We start from the raw sequence: 20,202 nt of genomic DNA on the forward strand, positions 1-20,202 counted from the left end.
AATTCTCAGTAATTTGTTTATCACTCTATGAGTTCAGGTACCTGAACTCAGTTCAAGTTAATTCAGTCATGGCTGTGGGAAAAATGCCTATTTATTACTCGCTTTCTATTGCTTTTGTGTGGTTTTTTTTTCTTTCTCTCTCCACCTTATTAAAAGCCTTTCATCTCTTAAAATCAATGAAGTTATCAGCTGGGAATTGTTTGACTTAACTCAGGGAATCTTTGTAGGTTTTGCACGGTTTCTTGTATGTTACCTTTTTAAAATTCATTTTGTTTGTTTTGATCAGATAATCTTTTTGCCTGGAATAATTTTTTAACTGTTACACAGATGGATAGAAAAGAACACATACATGTTTAGTAACAGCCCCCTTAACAAAACACTAGATAATAGATGTCCTGTGCCAAAGGAGTCTTATCTTTCCCTTTGGTTTTATACACTCTGCCCCTGTCCACCTAAGGAGTGGAGTGATAGAGCATCCCTGGTGGGCATCTGGCATCCAGTCGTGATCAATCCACCAAAAACTTCTAACTTATTTGGTATTGGTGAATAATTTCAAAGCTATTTAGAGGATAAATCTGATGAAGGCACTTATCTTGCTTTCTGTGGAAGATAAGATAAAAATAGTTGAACAAATATACCAGGAAGCACTCCTTTTTTCCTAAAGATAGTATATTGTATTCTTGGTTGAGATATTGGCAATCTGAAGAACAATTGAATCAACATATTGAGTGTAATATAAATAGAAGCAATAAAAAAGCAGTGGCCAGAGATTTTGCTGGCATAAGAAAAGGGGAAAGAAAACAAGAAAGAGGTGTTTGTAACATTTTGGCAAATGCTGGAGACAGGAAAGCAGCTCTTGCAGAAGATAGATAGTAATTAAATCAGTTACTAATGAAGATCTAATTAAATATTTAGAGAAGGGCGCAGAAGATCTTGTCTTTGGACAATCTTAAAGTGAAAATAACCCAGTCACCAAGGGATGGTGATTGAATGAAAAAGAAGGGAATTACACCACCAAGTCCATGAGGAGAGAGGAAGAATAGGTAGTGGAAGTTAGATAATGGTTTAGAAAGAGGAGAAAGAGAAGAGGATAATCAATGGCAATGGCTAGACAAAAGTGTTTGGAAAAGCCTGTATGTTTCAGGCAGTTTTCTGTCTTTTTATATTTATTTTTTATATTTTTAGATGTGTATATGCTATGCTTGAAACTCTTATGCATGAAGACATTTTGTTTTCCCAGAGCCTCAGGATGTCCTCTTTAATTCTGGTTAGTGATTATTAGCACTGACACTATTGTCATGCTAATTGAAAAGTCAAATTTTAAGCCTGAGCACTTAAAGAACCTTTGGCACTTTTTACTGTAATTCTGCTCAAGCAATTCGCTTGAGGAAATCAACAGTGTTCAAATATCTTCATGTTAAAGATGATATGAGTTAAGTAAGTTTCCGTCTCATCTTCTCATTTTAGATAGGTGAGCTTTGTTTTGACTGTTTACAGGAAGCTGTTCTTTTAATATAAAGTGGACAAGTAAATATTAAGGAGAAACATTAGCTTAACCATGAGGTAACTTAAGCAAGGGCAGTGCTGACTTTGACTCTGTACAGAGGCAAAAACTACTGATGCGCTGTTAGGTGTTAGTTAAATCACTGGGGGGAAAAACATGTGTGTATCTCATTAGCAGCAAAGACAAAGCAGCCAAGTAAGTGTCCTTACTTACCCTCTTCTGGACCTTGCCTATACTGGTCCTTTAGAACTCAGAATTATTAAATGTACAGAGGAATTATGTGTTTATTCACGAAGTACTACCAAAATACTTTATGGTATGGAAATAACGTAACAGGATTTTTGCAGCTCAGAGCCTGAACTGATAAACCCAAATCAACCTCATCAAGTGCCATGTAGGATGTGCCTATATCAAGATCCTGGACCGGGAACATTTGGAGTCACCTGAATGTCTTGTTTGCACTAGTGTAGTCAATACCTACATACATATTAGATAATCCTGTCCATGTTTACAAAAATAATTCTATTTGCATTAACAAAAAGAAAGAGAAAGAGACCTGTGCTTCAAACCATATCTACAAGTGCAGCGTAGTAAATTATGTCCTTAAAGGTGGGACAAAGTGTGCTAGGTAGTAATTCTTTTCATGATTCCTAAGTGCAGTACCCTGAATTCATTGAAACATTTACCATACAGCTTTACAATCTGTTGTCAAACAACAGCTATGTATTGTACACTAATGAAAATACGTCTTTCTTAATTTATTACCTTTCGTGGCTGCTGTTCTCCCATAGTCTTTAAAATGCAATGTATCAGACAGGCTATATCTCTTTCATTCTTCTAAGTCTGAAAGTGTAGAGTGCCTTTACCTTTTTATTTCTCATAAATGTTATTTATTTACTTACTTTTTTTTATTCTGTTGCTGTCTGAAAAGAGACCTAAACTGGATTTTACAGTGAATATAAAAGCCAGTATGGAGTTCCATGAACACTACCAGACAGCTTGTGGCTTTTTTTGTTTCCAGAATGTGCGGTTATTGCACATAGGGATGTTCTAGGACCTGATTAATGAAAAGTGAATGCAAACTAAGGAAACTTCTTTAATTTCATCTTAATAAAACCTACAACATATGAGATTCGCATACAGGGATTTCTATGGAGGGGACATTTGACTCTTTTCTTTATACCATTTCTGTATTCAAATAAGACAAGCCCCTGCAAAGAAGAAATCATGTTTAAAGCAGAGAAGGAAGTATGGTTAATGAGGGAAAGGAGCAAGGTAGTAGTGAGCAGAATAAGTGGATTTCTGTCAGTGGTTTCATAAGCGCTAAGTCTCTGTGAGCAACCAGTGATTCTTACTGCAATGGAGCCTGATACACTGAGAGTCACAATGCAGAAAAATGAGCTTTTCTCCTGTTATTTTTGGAGAAAGACTGTGTGTGCTCTACATGTTATTTAAATATTTTATATCCATAATTTGTTATAGGCTGGTGTAGAGGTAGAGTCAAAGAAGACACTTTCCTTACTCTTTCTGCTAGTATTCTTCGAGACTGTGCAAAATAGCAGAATTTCATAGTTTGTATTAACTATGACTCCAGCCAGGCCGCTACTACCACTATGACATTCAAATAATATTTAAAATTATTATATCAGTATTATTTTTAAGGTCAGGTGTGTCACTGTTATATTTTTATTAAAATTAAAGACATTACTGGTGTACAGTAATAAGCTTTTAGATTGCTTATTGTCATTTAAGGACATATATGTTTGTGGTCTATGGTACTTTAAACTGAAGTGCTATGTTCATATTATTATTAGAAGAATGCCCTTTCTGATTACTATAAATATTTCTAACTTCCATCAGTACATCACTGTTAGTTGGAGATATTTGGTTATGTTTTGTAAGATATTTATTGCAACAACCCTTTTGTATGTTTGGTTCCAACAGCTACACTTTTACAGCAGCTTTTACTGAAAGATCTCAAAGTTCTTTTGACATGCAATTATGGTAAATAATTTGTAGAAGCTTAGTGTCACAGACTGTGTTCATGACAAAGGTGGGAATCTTGGCTTCCATCCTGTAGCTTTCAAGAGCTGCTCGTACTGTTACAATCTTATTTAGGTATCAATTTTGCTCCTGTAGGAGCTTCATGCAGTTACACTGTTTCATCCAGTTATGAAAGGTTTCTGATGTAAGAACTAATCATTGCACCACACGATAGTCAGTTTAAGTTCTAACGGTAGTTTGGGACTGCCCAAATTAACTTGCTAACCAAGTGATCTTAGATTAAAGAATTGACATAGTAACGCATGATATGTATATATTTATACTAGAGGACTGCTACAGACCCATATCTAACTTAACTTGAGACTGTAATTGTATTTTAAAATCTACTATGATTGAGAAAACTGATTTGTGTAGAGAATTAAAATATAGGGAACAGCTATTTTTAGGTGAGGGTTGTGAGTTTCTTTATTTATTGCCTTTTGTTGGTGAAACTAAGCACTTGTGTCAAGAGGAACAAATTGTCAGACCTTTTTCTTAGTAGATCTATAACTTTTATGGTTCCTGGTATAATTTGTCTATACTACAGATATGTATACAAAGAATATTAAAGTTCTTACAAATCCCAGTGTTATAAAACAGATGTATACTCTATTCTTTCTCTTTTAACAACTAAATTGACCCAAGGTGCATTTGTACCAACACTTAAAACAATTTTCCAAGGCTATAAATATGCAAATTTGCTACTTTTACTGGGAAACAATGCAGGTCAGTTCCATTGTCCTGATTTAGGATTTCAAGGTTAATAGTAAGAAATACGCTTGTAAGTTAATTACAAAGGCTGTAAAAGCAACTGAAAGAAAAAAATCTGTTGCTTCTCAGAGTAGAGCTGGGCTTTAAAGGCCCCTGCTTCCTCCAGGAATAGGATCATTGACAAATGTAGGCTTGGCTTTCTTTACTGCACTTCAGGTATGAGGTCATGATGGCACTTTGGTCACCCAGAGCACAGAGAAATTTTCCATTTCTGTGTGTTTTAGAGGCATATCTTCAATATCCAGCTGTGAAGGAGTTTCTTATTTTGAGAATAAGGCAGATAGGTCACTAAGGAAACAGGATATGCAAACAAAAATACTCCTGAAAATTTCAGGCTAGGTTTCAGTAATGCTGTCACACAGTTTATACAATAGATTGAACCAATATTTGTTTGTTCATTTGCTTTCCTTTTTAACTTTTGGTACATATTTTCCATTTTCAGTTCAATATTGGGGGGGGGGGGCAACGTGGAATTAGTTTAATCTTAGTCTCTTGCCTTTGTTTCCATTGCAGGACTGTATTGCTTCTCAGTGTGATTGCTGATTTACAAACTCTAAACAAGAATTTGTTATACTATTAGCAGTTTTTAAATTAAAAAAAAAATGCCTAAAAGCATAGCAAATTCCTTTTCAACAATGGGTTTCAATCACAAAAAGAATTTACCATCCCAAACTGAGGAAGATAAAATCAATACTTGTAACAGTTATAGCTAACCATGTACTTTTTATAGATTTAAATATAGAAACTGTTTATTCTGTGGTATTTATGAATGCCAGAGCCAAGAGGCTTCCACAAGCAGGAAAACAGTGGGTGACTGAAAACAAAACCACAGGTGTCTGACGTTTTGTAATTGTTGGTGTGGTTGATCAGGTCATTTAATTTTAAAATGCAGAAATAAAAAAAGAAGTACAAACAAAAATAAAAAGCTCCATCTAATGTTTCTGCGCTTGGTTCCTTGATGGAGCTTTAACCTATAAACACATTGAATCCCTTCAGTGCAGTGCAAGGGGTACAACTATTTTTCCAAACTTCTCATGTAGCTTTATGGAATAGTAACAGGAAATGTAGTTCCCAAGGAGAGAGGAGACCCCGTCTGAAACGTCCATAAATGCAAATACATTTGGCTAAAAAGGAGCCTGCTTGATTTTCAGGAATACAAGTTGAAAAAGCAGCTATTACAACCTGCATTGTGTAAAAATGCAGATAGAGTATGCTGAATACAATAGGTAAAATCCTGGCACAGCTTTCCCTGACTTCATCAGTTCTGATGTTGAGAATTTTTTTAGTGGCTCTAATCAGATGATTCACATTATTGCTCTCTGTAGCAATAACACAGAGTGCAGGAGATAACCAAATCTGGCATAGATGCAAGCTATATTTACTGTTGGTATGTCTCTGCTTTCAGTGCTTTGCTGTAATGGCTTGATCATTAGCTCATAATGATCTGAATTCAAAAAAATCCCTGTAAACAGCCTTGTGCACAGCTTTCAGTACAATTTAAGTGACAATGCCATACTCCTGCATTTATTATGGACAGAAGAAACCTTAGTGTAAGCAATTACGAGATTCACGGATTAAAGGATGACTAAACTTTTCTTCTCTCTCCAGAACTGCTTTCCTGCAAATGGAACTATCTCCTCTCAGCATTAGAAATTCTAGGAAAGGTACCTACAGAGAGATGTAGGCTCTCTGTTAGCCTCCATCAGCAGGCAGACAGCACTGCCTGCCTCAGCTCCCTCTGGGAGCTCCCTGCTGCTTCTGTTCAGTGTAAAGCAGTCAATTAGAAGCAGGTGAAAAGGCAAATTTTCCAGCAGACAGCTATCACTGAGTGGCTAACTAGAAGATAGGTCTTTGGAGAAGAAGGAAGTTCTTCTTTGAATCTGAGAACACTGTCCTTTTATCATGCTCAATTTTTTAACCTGGAAAGCTCTCTTAGGACTGGATACGTGGTACCACAGTATTTGAAATGACTGTAACACCAGATGAACCTATGTATCGTTCTTACACACAGAAGTTTCATGCTTTCAACTACTGTCCACTCTGTTCAGTGAAATGTCTACACAGAGACTCCATTTTGTATTTTAGAGAAATTATCTGAGAAGGAAAAGAAGAGATGTAGAAAATAAAATATTTAGAAAATGAGCACTTGTGGTAGGAGAAGTCAATAAATGATTACTCCCTGGAGTTTTTTGGCAAGACAAATTAACAGCTACTGAATGCACATGTGTTACAAATTGTAGCAATGTTGTAAGTACCAATAGACTTAAAAAGATATTCCACAAGAGAAACCAAAGAAGCAAGTCTCATTTAAAACAAAAATGTCTTATCCTATTGATAGACATCTAAGCTGCAAAACACTGATCGTGGTAAAAAACCTTCTGACATCTTACGGGTGGAGCGTTCTTTTAGGAGAATCGATAATCATCTCTGTTCTTTTATCTTAGTTCTGCAGTGATGCCCCAGAGCCATCTTAAAAGTTTACAGAGCACTACTGAACTTTCCGACTGCATGACCAGTTTGAAATCCATCTTACGTTACCTTTGATATTTCTTTCTGTAGTGTTTGTGCAAAGCAATGAAGCAAGAGATGCGTGCTTTGTTTTCTGGTATTTTTTTCGGTTTTATTCTGCTAAGCAGTGGCAGAGTGCAGTTGGCTTGAGATTATACCCTTAATGATAATAAAAACAATAAAGTCGATCTCAGGCAGAAAAGATTCTTTAAATTATTTAAATGAATAAGTACAATCCATTTCCAACCAAAGCCACTGAAGTAAATAGATTAATTCATATTGAAATTTAAAAAATGTAATAAACCCGTTCTCTTTCTGTTGATTATAGTGTTTTGTTAAGGAATTATATAAAAGCAGGATATTTACATTAGGTTGAGTGACTTTATTGTTATTGATTAAAAAAAAATGAAGAAAATGTTTCATTGATGTTGAGAACTCAACAAGACAAAGTCCAACATTAAATACAGTCTGAGGCTTTGAACAGTGCATAAATATATACAAGCTTCTTTGTTTCTGTGGGAATCAGTAAAGCGATCTCTGCTATGTGATATTTCATAGATAGAGTTAATGTTTTAGCCATATGAAAAAATAATCCAAAGAATACTAAGAAATGGTAAAACAGCAAAATACACAAGTTAAATGAGAAAATGAATATGCTCCTGGATGAGTTTTTGAAATGGGAGTTAAGAATAGTGTAACATTTGACATTAAAATTGCATGATGAATTAGGTTAATTAACTGGAAAAGTTAGTGATCTCCAGAGCACTATAGCTTTGGGAAAGTCAGACAACAAAGGATATCTGAAAAAAAGTGCAATTCTTTATTCATGCATATGTCTCAGTGGAGACAACAGGGAGAATTCCATGCTTGGGCTGGTTTTCCAAGGCTACCATTTTATTACTGTTGTTGTTGTTAATAATGTAGGGGAAGATCTCTCAACTACATTTCTATTAAGATTTTAATCTACTGCTGTTTTAACATTCAGTTAGATTATGCCTAGGAACAGTGTTTTAGTCTGTTCTTCCCAGGCATATGTAGAAATTTTGCACTGAACCCTACCAATATCTTTGAGCACTGCTGTTTAATGTGTGCTGGTATTTTTAGCAGGTTGTTTTGTCAAAAGAAATAAAATGTGTTGTGCATCTATTTCAATGAATAATTTTGTTTTCAAATGCCATAGGGATCTAAGAAGTCTCATAAAATGTTGTGAAACAAACTTATACCTTCTATTTTAATTTCATTTGTAGAATGCAGGATTGGAATCATAACTTTTCCCAGCCTGGAAGATTTTTAACAAAAAATTAATGTTGAGCTTTCAGAGTATGCGTATTTGAAAGGGAAACATTTTGTTTTATTCCTAGGAAAAAAAAATCAATAAAATAACCATCCACATTCACTTCAGATTTCAGTGCAACCTTTGTAAGGTTCATAAGAAAGGCATTTAAATTCAGCTGAAGAAAGGATCTGGGCAGTGATGATGATGTGGAGTAATGTATATGAACACTTATCCTGGCAAAGTAATCTTAACAGTATTTGAAGGGAGCAGCTACCTTATTTTTCTAGTCCTTTACCCATGGAAGCTGACAGGCCAAGCCACGTTTGTGGGACATTTTGGCAGGAACGATATAAATTGGACACAATCTACCATAGTCAGCCCATCCCTCTACAATGAGATTTGTAGAACAAATGCAAATACTTCAACTGTTCTCGGTCCATGGTGAGTTTATTGTACAAGTGTGCTGTCTCTTGTTGACAAGATGAGTGCAGGATATCTGGGAGGCACGTGCACTGGTGAAAGTGGCACGTGTGCCAGTAAGAGATACTCCATCGTCTCTGTTTGGTGATGGTATAGAGGGTACCACCCTCACACCAGCCAGCAGGCCTTGGTCACGTTACAGCAGAGAGGCTTTTGCTCCATGTACTCTTTAGGACACCTGATCATCTTCCATGATGGAACAAGCATACTGTGAATTTTTAGGTTCTCCTTTGTGGTAGATTGTCCTTGTCTGGCTGCCAGACACCCACCCAGACGCTCTCAAGATGCCTCTTCTCTGCAGCACTGAGGGAGGAAATACCGCGATAAAACTTGTGGGTTGGGACAAAGACAGGGAGGTCACTTAACTGATGACTGTCACAGACAAAAGAAAGCCCCTCCGTGGGTGCAGGGAAATATCTGCTCCTTCATGGTCTTGGCATGGGCTGCAGGGGGATCTCTGTAGCCCCTGACCACTGCTCGCAGAGGCTTGCGGGGAGCCTGCAGCACCCTGCCCGCCAAAACCAGACTCCTAGACCCAATAGCTCCTTCCTGATGGCATCAGCACCTGGGGCCTGGAGTTGTGCTGAAGGTGTGAGACGTGAGCGAGGCTTTCTGGAGTGCCTGTCGCTGAGAAACGTGCCTATATCTTCAGCTGTCGATAGCTTCACACCTGACATGTCACAAACTGAGCCTCCAAAAAAAAAAAAAAGACCAAAAGCCTTGAAAAACTAGAAAACTCGGCTCCCGGCCTGCCACGCTGCCCATACACGCAGTGGGCATCCATCCTGAGGGATCTGCAGGCCCTGTCTGCGTGGGGCACAGTGCTCCGTCCAGAGCAGCTCAGGCCAGAAGGCTCTTCTGCACGCAGCATCCTACTGAAACACTGGGAAAAGACGTGAGGCAAACAGCTGAAGCTGCGGTTTGGGAGCCGTGGGGTTATCTGCCAGCCAGGGGGGCTCGCAGGGCAGCACTGTGAGGCGGCCTCGTTACCACGGCTGCTCTGCCAGGGCAGGGCCGGCTCCCTCCCAGAGCCAAACTCGAGTACAAATCCACAGTGTACGTGCAATGAGGGATTTGGACTCAGGTACAAATTCTAAAACTGAGCTGACATGACAGCGTGGATCGTGAGGCTGCTGGCGTCCATTCCGATATGGCCAGAGAGCCTTTGGCCTGTTTCGTTAAATGTAAATTGACTCGAATGCACTGTGAGCAAAGCAGTCTGATTCTTGGCAGGCTGTGGTTTGTCTCAGCTGTTATTGAATCCCTGGCCCTCAGCTAGAATAATTAACATCTCAGGATGATTTTTAACAAAAGGAAGGATATAGGTACTATTACAGGAAATGTAATGTATCAAGGACCCTCTCCTGCTGAAACTGCGGAAGAAATTAGAACCAGATATTTTCCTGTGCTAATAAATACCGTAATTAAATAGGTTTTTTAGTTGGGAAATTCAGAGTGGAACATTGAAATTTATTCTGTTTTTATGTATGCTACGTGAAAAAAAGGACTATTAGTATGTATTGCAGTAGTAACGTATTTTTACTTACAAAGAGTTTTAAAAAAATCATTGAGGTTTTATAACATGAGTAATACCATTATAAAGTTCTTTGTGAAAACTAAGTACTTTTGAAAGAATGGAAGGCAGAAGATAAGCACATATTAATATCGATGTTTTACTCAAATCTATTTTTGTTAGCAAGTCATAAGAAATGAATTGCTATGAAACACTGGAAGTTACAAACAGTAGTGAACAAGAAGGTTATTAATTGTATTTATTGGGGTGGAGAGATATTATGGGCAATAAAGAACAAAGGTTTTCATCCATAAAGAATATGTTGAACTGCCTACAAAGTGATTTAGTTAATTGATCTAAAAGAAGGTTGATTCATGATTAGCAAAAGGACAAATAAATCTCAATTTAAAGCTCTCTAAACTCATTCGCTCAATAAACTGCGTCAAGAAATACAACTAAAACAGCTGTTAGGAAAGTATGAGACCTTCTCTGCTTGATCAAAGTGCAGTAATATTGAAATGCTTTTACTTTTCTTTTTTAGTTTGAAACTGATTTTTTTTTTTTTTTGCATGAACCTTTAATTCTGTCTACACAAAACATTTACCTGCTGGGTTTCTGTATTAAAAATAATTGTGATTTTTTTTACTTTATTTACAGATGTGCTCAGTAAGTACACAAGGGCAGATTTGCCACAGCCCACAAAGCCCATAGCAGGGAGAATCCAGCTGTGAAATGGCAGGTGAGGCACTATCAGCTCTCTGATCAGCTCCTTCACCTCTAGAAGAGACTGAGGTGTTTGTGTAGGGGACCAAAACCTCAGTACACGGCATAGTAGGCTTGGGGAAAGATCCTTTTCAAGTTTTCTAATTGAGAAAAATTATCGTATCACTGCAAGAAGATGTAAATAATCTAACAGTATGTTCTTGCTGGAGTGTCTGGGACTTGTTTGTCTTCTTCCCTGCCCCCTCAGCCACTCCTGTCCTTACTGAACAATGAGTGAGGGTTCCCATTGTCCTGCCTTCGTTACTCTGCTCTCCTTTTCTTTGGTGGCTACTTACAAAACCAGGGAAATTAAATGTGTGAAATGGAGTCTTATTCACAGCGGCTATTGAAAAAGAATTACACGCTTAGGAATGGAGCCAAGGAGGAAATGGCCCCAAAGCATTGTAAACTGTAGGATACTTTTCACTGGGACCTCTGGAAAAACAACAACAGCAGCAGGCAAAAGATAGACATTGAAAAAGTAGCAGACTGAGACATGTCCTTAAGCACATTTTTCAGTGTCTTTAATGAGGATCTGTGCAGCTAGAGAATAGCACGTCTCCTTTAATTTCCCCTGAGGCTAACACTCCTTTTCTTCTGCTGCTGCTGTTTCTATTTATCTAATGCTGCATTTGCTGAGTGATGCTCTTGTGACATATAGTAGAACATAGTTTCTTTTTGGCTACTTTAAAAAACACATTTTTAAGTTTCCACCTGAAATTCGAACCGCTAGAGATGTAAATATCCATAGTCAGTCTCTATTGCAATATGCAGAAACCTGTTTTCTTTCATGTAAACCACATATAAACACTTTGAGAGAAACTATGGAGAGGGAAACTTAAAGTAAAAATGTTTATATTTATACACGGAAATGATTATTTATGTTCTGAGGGACTTTGTTGCCAGAGGATAGGAATAAATATGAAATCTCCTAGGACTTAACTTGTCCAGTGCCTGATGGTAGAGAAATTGCTCTATCTATTTTCAAAATTACAAAATGTAGTGAATTTATTACTCATATTGATGCTGTAAGGTTTCAGTGATAGGTTATAAAATGTGTTGAGCTCTTCCACATAATGAAGATATAATTCTTGTAATACAGAATTCTTATAATAAACGGACCTTTGCTATACAAGAGCGTTTATGTGGCATCTTCTATAATACAAAGAAGTAAAAAATATTATGTAACTATTATTTGTTTTGAAATGTGGATTAGATTTCACTGCTTTTGAGGCAAATAAATACTAATTCCACTATTAGACGTCACCTTTTGCCTACCATATCAAGTGACCTGCCATATTGTCTCCAGTTTTGTAAATCTCATCTCACAGAACCATGTGCTTCTGAGTATGATATCTACATGCCAATAAATCTTTTTACATTCAGCATTGAAATAAAGGTTTCTTGACCAGAATTCTAGGAAATATGTTCAGGACCTCATTCATATTGTTACATATTGCCTGTCTGGGCAGGAGATGATGCTCAATCAGTCAATGTACAGTATGTTTATATATAGTATGGCTCTAAAGAGATATTTATTGCTGTTTCAAAATGCTGGTTGTGACCAAGATTATGGTTTAAATTTCAGATCGAAAACATGAAGACTGTCAAAGTTTGGGAGTCTGAGGCTGCAGTTTCCTGTAATGGGGAGGCTTGTGATCACCCAGTCTCAAGTGTCCAGTACTGTCACAGAGCAGTGACTAAATAAAGGTGGGTATATTTCAGTCATGTCGTTCATATTTGATTGCATTGCAGTGTAATTAGCAGGGCTGTTGTTAGAAGTGTGTCTCTTTTAGTATCTTCTGTTCTTGTGAAGACACAGAATGGCTTTACAAGTAACAATAGCTTAAGCTTATCTGTTCCTCAGTGAAAAGGTGATTGGGTCCTATTTGCATGCTGTTCAACATCACAGTTCTGTACTTTCAAATGCAGAGCAGTTTCAAGAGTAGAGCTGATTACTTGCCTTCACTTTGTATTGTCACCAACCAAAATTCTACATGCATATTTATGATAAATGCTTGCCAGTACCAACACTAAATTATCAGTATTCTTTTATTACATACTTTGTTACATCTACAATGTCTGCATTATGAGAGTCAAAAAATGCTATTAAACTTCCAATTATCCTGACTATTCAAAGCTAGTCTGAGGTAAGGATGAACGCATACTGCAGTGACATATAAAAGACAATGGAAACATCCCGAATTATATGGCATACCCTAAATCAGGCTACCGGCATGACCCCTGGTGTGGGATTTAAAATATTGCTTACTAAATTCTACAATCTCTTGTATCTTTTAAAGTAATTTAACGTTCAATTAAGGTTGTTAAATCCATTAATTCTTTAAAATTTTATCTATGTAAATCTGTTGAAGATCCTTGATCTTCAAATTCTTAAATTTCTGTCCAAACAGAAATGGTATGGTATATGCTATACTATAGAGAGAGACTATATTTTTAGAGTTAAAGTGTATATCATACATATACTTAGTTTAATTACATATCTGAAGAGATGTGTCCCTGTCGTAAGTTCAGCAGTTTCACCAGGATGTTTTGGACTCTTGATCTCATCGTGTGTGATTGTCTTTTCTCCTGAAGAGAAACAGTGCCACCTACAGACTCAATTCTTAATTTTTTAAAATTACCAAGCTGTTATTTGATTCTAAAATCTTACAGAAATTTGCTGGGTTAGAAAATAATCCAGTATTTACATTTCTCATAAATTGTATATAAAATAGTCCTTGTAATAATGACAACTCTTACTGATAGCATATTTTAAATAAAAAGACACCATTTTTGACAGTATAAATACTTAGTTCATTAGGTCTAATCATAGAGAAAAGCAATCAATATTTAATACTGGTTAATTTTCATTTGAAATTACATGAAAGTAAAGGATGTACAGCTGTAATTACTTCACAGGAAAACTGAAAAGAGCTATGCCATTTTTTTTTTTACTTTATTTTAGAAGAGCTTTATTGAAAGAGTTACTAAAAGGAAAGTAATAGAATTTTACAGTCCTTTATCCTATACTCAGGGGATAACCTTTCCTGTTCACTAGTAATTCTGATAATGTTAACAAGCTCTATGGAAGACTATCATATAACTTGCTGCTCTGTTACAACGATAACCTTTAGTCACTGTTGAAAATGTTTTGTAGGTTGACAAGTTTTCAATCAAGTGTATTAAAGGAATGGAAAAAAATATACTTACTAATTAAATATAGCCAGGAATTATATTACATGCTGTGGAATTCACGTGACAGTATCTTATGTATCAAAGTATCTACGGTATTAATGCACTCCAGGGGCATGGAAGGAACTCCCAGTCAAGTCAGCTGAAAATTAGGACTCAGGCATTTTCATTCCCTTTGCAACTTGTGTGTTTTAATCAAGCCAGTGCAACAACTGCTTAGATACATCTAGTGAGCACAGCAGGTAGCCATCCTGGTGAAGTATTCAGTTCTGTACCTTTCTCTGCACCCTCAGTCCAATGCACCTTCAGTCCCATGAATGTTTCAGAGCTCTGACTTGGGTTGTATCAGAGAGGACGGTGTCTCTTAATTCCTGTCCCAACATGCAGTCAAGTCTTCTAACTAGCATGCAATGTTCCAGGAGAAAAGTTCTGCCCTCTTTAAATTGTATGCCTGCAGAATGGAAAAGAACAAGTTTTTTAAAATTATTTTTAATGATTAAAGAGGCAATTTTAAGAGAATTAGCACATACTAAACAATTAAGAAATTACATTTTGGGAATGAACATTTAGATGATAATTTCATGTTGACACTGATCTACATGATGGTATAAATAATGCATAAGAAGTATACTTGATACAAGTGAGACTGCTCAAGTGTGTAAAATCAAGTGTTCACTGTGTGTATACCAAAAAGAGATGAGAATATGATTTCATAAACTTTACCAAATGAATTCTGGGACAGTTTGAAGATAATTTACTGGATTAGATGTGAATTTCACCAAATAATTCGTTTATTACATAAAATATTGCATAAAATTTAGTTTTGCCTTTTGGAAGTGATTTAAAGCTGGTAATTAAAACTGAAGAAAGGTTGCTCATGGTAGAACATGAGAGAGGGATTATTTTAATTACAAGGAGGACCAGAGGAAACATGGCTCAGAAAAGGACATAGAAATGGATTCCAACAGGTAAAATATCTTTATTATTATAATGCTATAGGCTGCTACAGTAGCATACCATAAAGATGAGAAGTACAGTTATGGTAACTGTGCATTAAAGCACATATGTGCTATGGGCAGAGGCGTGGACTTTTCTCTTTCAACTGCCAAACAGATTCTTTTATGGCCACCTAGCTTCTACTCCCTTCCCCTGCATTGTTCTAGTCCTGTTGCTCTTCACCTGGAAACCCACATGTGCTAATTTTACTGCTCACAGTGGTCTCTATAGGAACTCTTACTGAATGGAGTAGGGTCAGAGGAAAGCACAGTTTCCTGGTAACTAAATATTATACTGGTTACTTATCTGGGTGGTGAAACTGGACTGGGGGAAGAGAAAAAAACACCCCTTCTCCTGACAAAGAGAGCAGATGATGTTTTGTGCAAACCTGAAAAACTGGTGGCAGAAAAGATTTTCTGTAGGCTTTTCTCTTGCTGTTCTGTTGAGTTCTATGTTTTCTCTCCAGAGAGCAATTCATGACCTCCTCTCATACTTATCTGTTGTAGATTTATACACTCCTAGAGGAACTGAATTGCTCAGAGCCACAATCAACTTTCTCTGAGGTTCTGATAGTACAAGACAGGAAGGTCATCAGTTCAGTCCCCCTGACCAAAATGAAAAAGTGAAAAAAGACCAACCTAAACCAACCCACTCTCATTACCCAGAATTAAAATCTTGTTTTACATGTCAAGACCTTGAATTTTCCATGTAGATTACGTCCACGTACTAAATCCATATTTCAAATGTTCACACACTATAATCTGGTTTTCTAGTAATGCCTGATCTCCATAGTGGGAAATGCACGACCTGCAAGGCAGCAGGTGAAGAGGGAGTGATGAGGGGCTTAATTACTTCCCGCAGTCAGCATCAAACTACCAATTAGAAACAGCTGCTTTGAAAACCCGGTGCCCAGAGGGCAGGGAGGGAAAAAGTTACTTTGGAGGATTTGGGTTTGCTATAGCAGAAACGTATGAGGAAAGACTGCTGATAGTGAGGTGAGCATTAAAATATCTGTCTGTCAGAGAATATCTTTGTTAATTTAAGATGGGGATGTTGTAAGTGTCTGATAACATCAAGAAATTCCTGTGAGGTAGTAATTGCTTGATGATCTACAGCATTTGCACTGTGACTTTCAATATTTTTTCCCTACTATCAGTTTTTATGATCCCTATTCCTTAGATTTCCCTATGCTTGTATTAGGATAGGGATGAGTATGGGAAAAGGTATGATGGAATAACTATCTCTCTCTGAAGATCAAACCTTCATTTATGTTGCAATGAATCATTTTTCTGAAGAAACCACATATCTAATTACAAAAACCTCAGAAGGGTCTGGTTGAAAAAGAATTAGCCTAGTATCTGAACACTCATCTCTGCCCTTGTGTAAGGGAACTGAAATCTTGTGTATCTGGTGACTTATGTCTTTGTTTTGAGATAGCAGTAACTAAGGTGAGGCTGCCTGCAGCCCCACTAATGCTGTGTCAATGACTTCAAGTTCTGTGAGTTGTTTCTGCCCTAATCTCTGCACTATATTACATGTACTTTATTTGGTTTAAAATATCAATATCTGGAAGTCATCTGAGCATTAAATCATGGGAGGTGTGTTGAATGTGATTGTTTAGCTGGAAAGTGTATAAAATTTATTTTTGTCTTCTCAAATTCACATAGAGGTCTGTGGTGCTACACTCTATCAGAAATGGCTATTAATAAGCATTAGCTAGTTTGATGATTATGAATAGTGTCACCAAGCAATTAAAATCTAATTGAGCATTAAATAAAGTCCACTTGCTGTGAAGTATCAGCATCTGAGTTTGAAAAACAACCTTAACAATAATTTTTTCACAAAGCATCAATTGGCTTGTAGTTTCTGGTTTAAAAGCACAAGAGAAGGTATCTTCTGTGGAAGCTTACAGAGTTTATTGGCAGCTGAGACCAGTGTTTGAAAGAAGATGAGATTAGTTTAGGTACTTTGGGACCCATTTTATGTTTTCCACCTTAGATGTGTTTTAGGATTTATCCTCTATTTTGAACACCTCAGCATCTGATGTAATTAAACTGTCAGGTCTTAGCATTACAGTCCGAAACTTACAGGCTCAACTGCTTGCTTCAACTGTCCTCAAAAACATAACTAGATCCCACATTTTTCATAGAGGGTATCTAATACGCCAGTTTGGCTTCTGAACTGGGGTGAAAGCACTTGGGGTTTGACTGGTACAAAGTGCACTGCACCATGGCAAATATAAAGCATTCCTCTCTCTGGCACGTTAGTGATCAGACCCTGTCAGTTGGCTTCATCTTATGGAAAGCATAGAAGCAGTCAGCTGTACCATGACGACATTGTCATCTTCTCTTTCTTCTCTCCACCTTCCAGTTCTATAAAAGGCTGGTAAAACACTCAGTGGTTGGTCGTTTACTTGAGGAGAGGGTTAGCATATACAGAACAAATGGGAAAGGCTCTTTGATCTTGGAAATTTCAGGGTTTTAAATGAAAGCTCCAAGATAAACTTGAGCATAAAAACTGTGCTGTACAGGATATCTGATAGCCAAGCTATCCAGCAACATATCTTTTGTAAAGCATCTCTTAGAATATGCAATAGGATTGGTTTCCTAGGAAGACACTAACTGGTCTTTTCTCCTCTGATTACTCTGTTTCCAATACATTACCCTCCTGCACAATGAGTGTCTACTGAGTTGACTAGTAGGATAGCAAAACTTAAATTGTCATAGTATTGATTAAACCATCCTTATTTTCTCCGCTGTTCAAGGAAACAGCATGCCCTTGCAGCTCCTGACTTTATTCTGCATGCAGATAATACTCCAAAGCAAGGTTTGGATTGCACAGTAATTGACTTTTCTGTTGTAATAGATGCTGCGGCATGTATACAGAGCCTTACAAACAGCAGTGCTTTCCTGAAGCGTATTTCAGAGGAGAGGCCGCTGTACTCTTGCAGACATGACTGCATTGGCTCTCAGAATCAGCAAGTTCTTATGTTGCTGTTGACGGAACACAATAATAGGTTCTGACACATCCCTCTCAGTTATTGTTTTTAGGTGTAATATGTGAATATTTCAAATTTTCACTTGAAACTCCAGTTCTGATTCCTCCATAGTAGAAACACCTCAAGTAAATTGAGAGCATTCCATCGATTGCAGCAGTATTATTATCTGGTGATGCTGGGTGGAACATCTTGCACTAGTATGGGCTGTTTGAGATATTGGAGGGGATTATTGTGCAGCTGCCACGCCATTCTGTTCACTTTTTAATTACTTTTCTGAACAGAAATAACATGTCTTTTCTTTCTCCCAGAGCCTGTTTAATATTTGTTTTATGATAGCTGAATAAACTGGGTATTCTCTCTGCTTATAAAGGTTATTAACATTGTTTGATATATATTACTATCCTAATTGCACTCTTTCATCTCTTAAATATTTAGTTTTTCTGAAACTCATTGGAGCGAAGGTCCCCATTCCATTGAATCAGGTGCGTTATTTTTACTGTGAGAACATAGTAGGCCAGGGCAGAGTCTTTGGGGTAAGTAAATGATAATGCATTTGTGTTCCCAGAGCCCTAGAAACCATGCAGCTGCTGAGGGTGAGATCATGATGTGAGGGCATGATGGGACCTTTAAAAGGACCTGGGCAGACCATTTTTTATAAAGAGCTAACGAAGAGATCAGAAAGGTTTCTAAATTAAAGCAAGCAACCAAGAAATAACAGCTCTCATTTTACAGTACAAACTACTATAATTAGTTTTTAGGGGCAACTAGCAGTCAATAGGTAAGACAAGATATAAGTAAAATATATTGAATCCTGATTTTTCCCAGTCCTTGAACAGACCCTTGCCCTCAGCTCAGGTTCACTCAGGTCAGTGTATTTGCTCAAGTGCAGTATTTGCTCAAGTATAGCTGAGATTTCATCATAATTATGGAACTGTGGAAATGCTGTTCTATCCTTCTGTTACTGGTGGTGAGTTAAGAGGGTCTTTGTAGAGAGGATTTAAATCACTTTCTAGCCAATATTACCAGTTTGAAGAAGAATTCTATGAAAATAAATCAAATTTTATGAAGATAATTTAAATTAATAGCAGCTTATTATTAGAATGAAGTGCAGCTTCCTTTTGGATGGCTTTTTCAGAATAATGACTGGGAGCATTGATGGTGGGGATGCATTGGGCTGTAAAGCTTCCTTGCCTTAGGAAATGACTGGGTTCTCTGATTTTGTCATATAACGCTATGGTGTAAAGGTAGGGAATGTTTAAATATAGACGTCAACATACTGCTGCTACTTCTGAGTGCTAAGATACTGAAGAGTATATTACATTGGTAACATGAAATAAAACACATTTTATTTCATTCTACTTCTACCTTTTTACTTCTGTTAGTTAAAATCCTATAAGTTACAGGATTTGGGTTAGGTGGCTATGGGGATTTTTTTTTTTTTTGCAACACAAAGGTAAGCTTTTAAATAGTTACCAGACCAACGCTTACTAGTTTTCTCTGAGAGATGAGCAAGGACAATCAAGCAGTGAAAGACTTCTCCAAGTAGTTGGTTAGTAATCCGTTGTTCAAAAAAATATGCTTTATTTTTGAATATACACAATTACACTTTATATTGATTTTTTTGTTCCCTTGTGAAGCCCATGCAGCTTTAAATCACCTAACCAAGCTTCTGATAAAAGAAATAATAATCAAAATGAATGGTCACTTTAGGTAGTGGATTCCAAGTTTTTAAAATGAACTATGTGTTATAATGACTTTTATATCATGTATTGATATAAAATTAATCAAGTTTATGTCTCCTGTCACTACTCAGCTACAATAAATGACAGGCTGTTGTGGTGCCAAACCATCCAAGAAATTATTTGCTATAGGCTTTGTCAGAAATCTGCTGACATTCAATGTGTTCTTGACTGTGGCTCAGATATGAATTTCCAGCTTCGTGTCATATATGCATGAGTTCTTCTTTCAGGCTGTTTTGGCTTTCTGCAGCTGTTAAAAGGTCAGAGGTAATCAGATAAGCCAGTAGGATGCTATCTGTCATTATAATTGACTTGAGCCATCATACATAGGAAATCATGCTGAATATCAATACTGACATTTAAAGTGATGGTATAGTGGCCGTATTATTATAACTGTATCCCATATTTAGCTACAGC

The sequence above is a fragment of the Phaenicophaeus curvirostris genome, chromosome 13, assembly GCF_032191515.1.
Source record: "Phaenicophaeus curvirostris isolate KB17595 chromosome 13, BPBGC_Pcur_1.0, whole genome shotgun sequence".
NCBI lineage: Eukaryota > Metazoa > Chordata > Aves > Cuculiformes > Cuculidae > Phaenicophaeus > Phaenicophaeus curvirostris.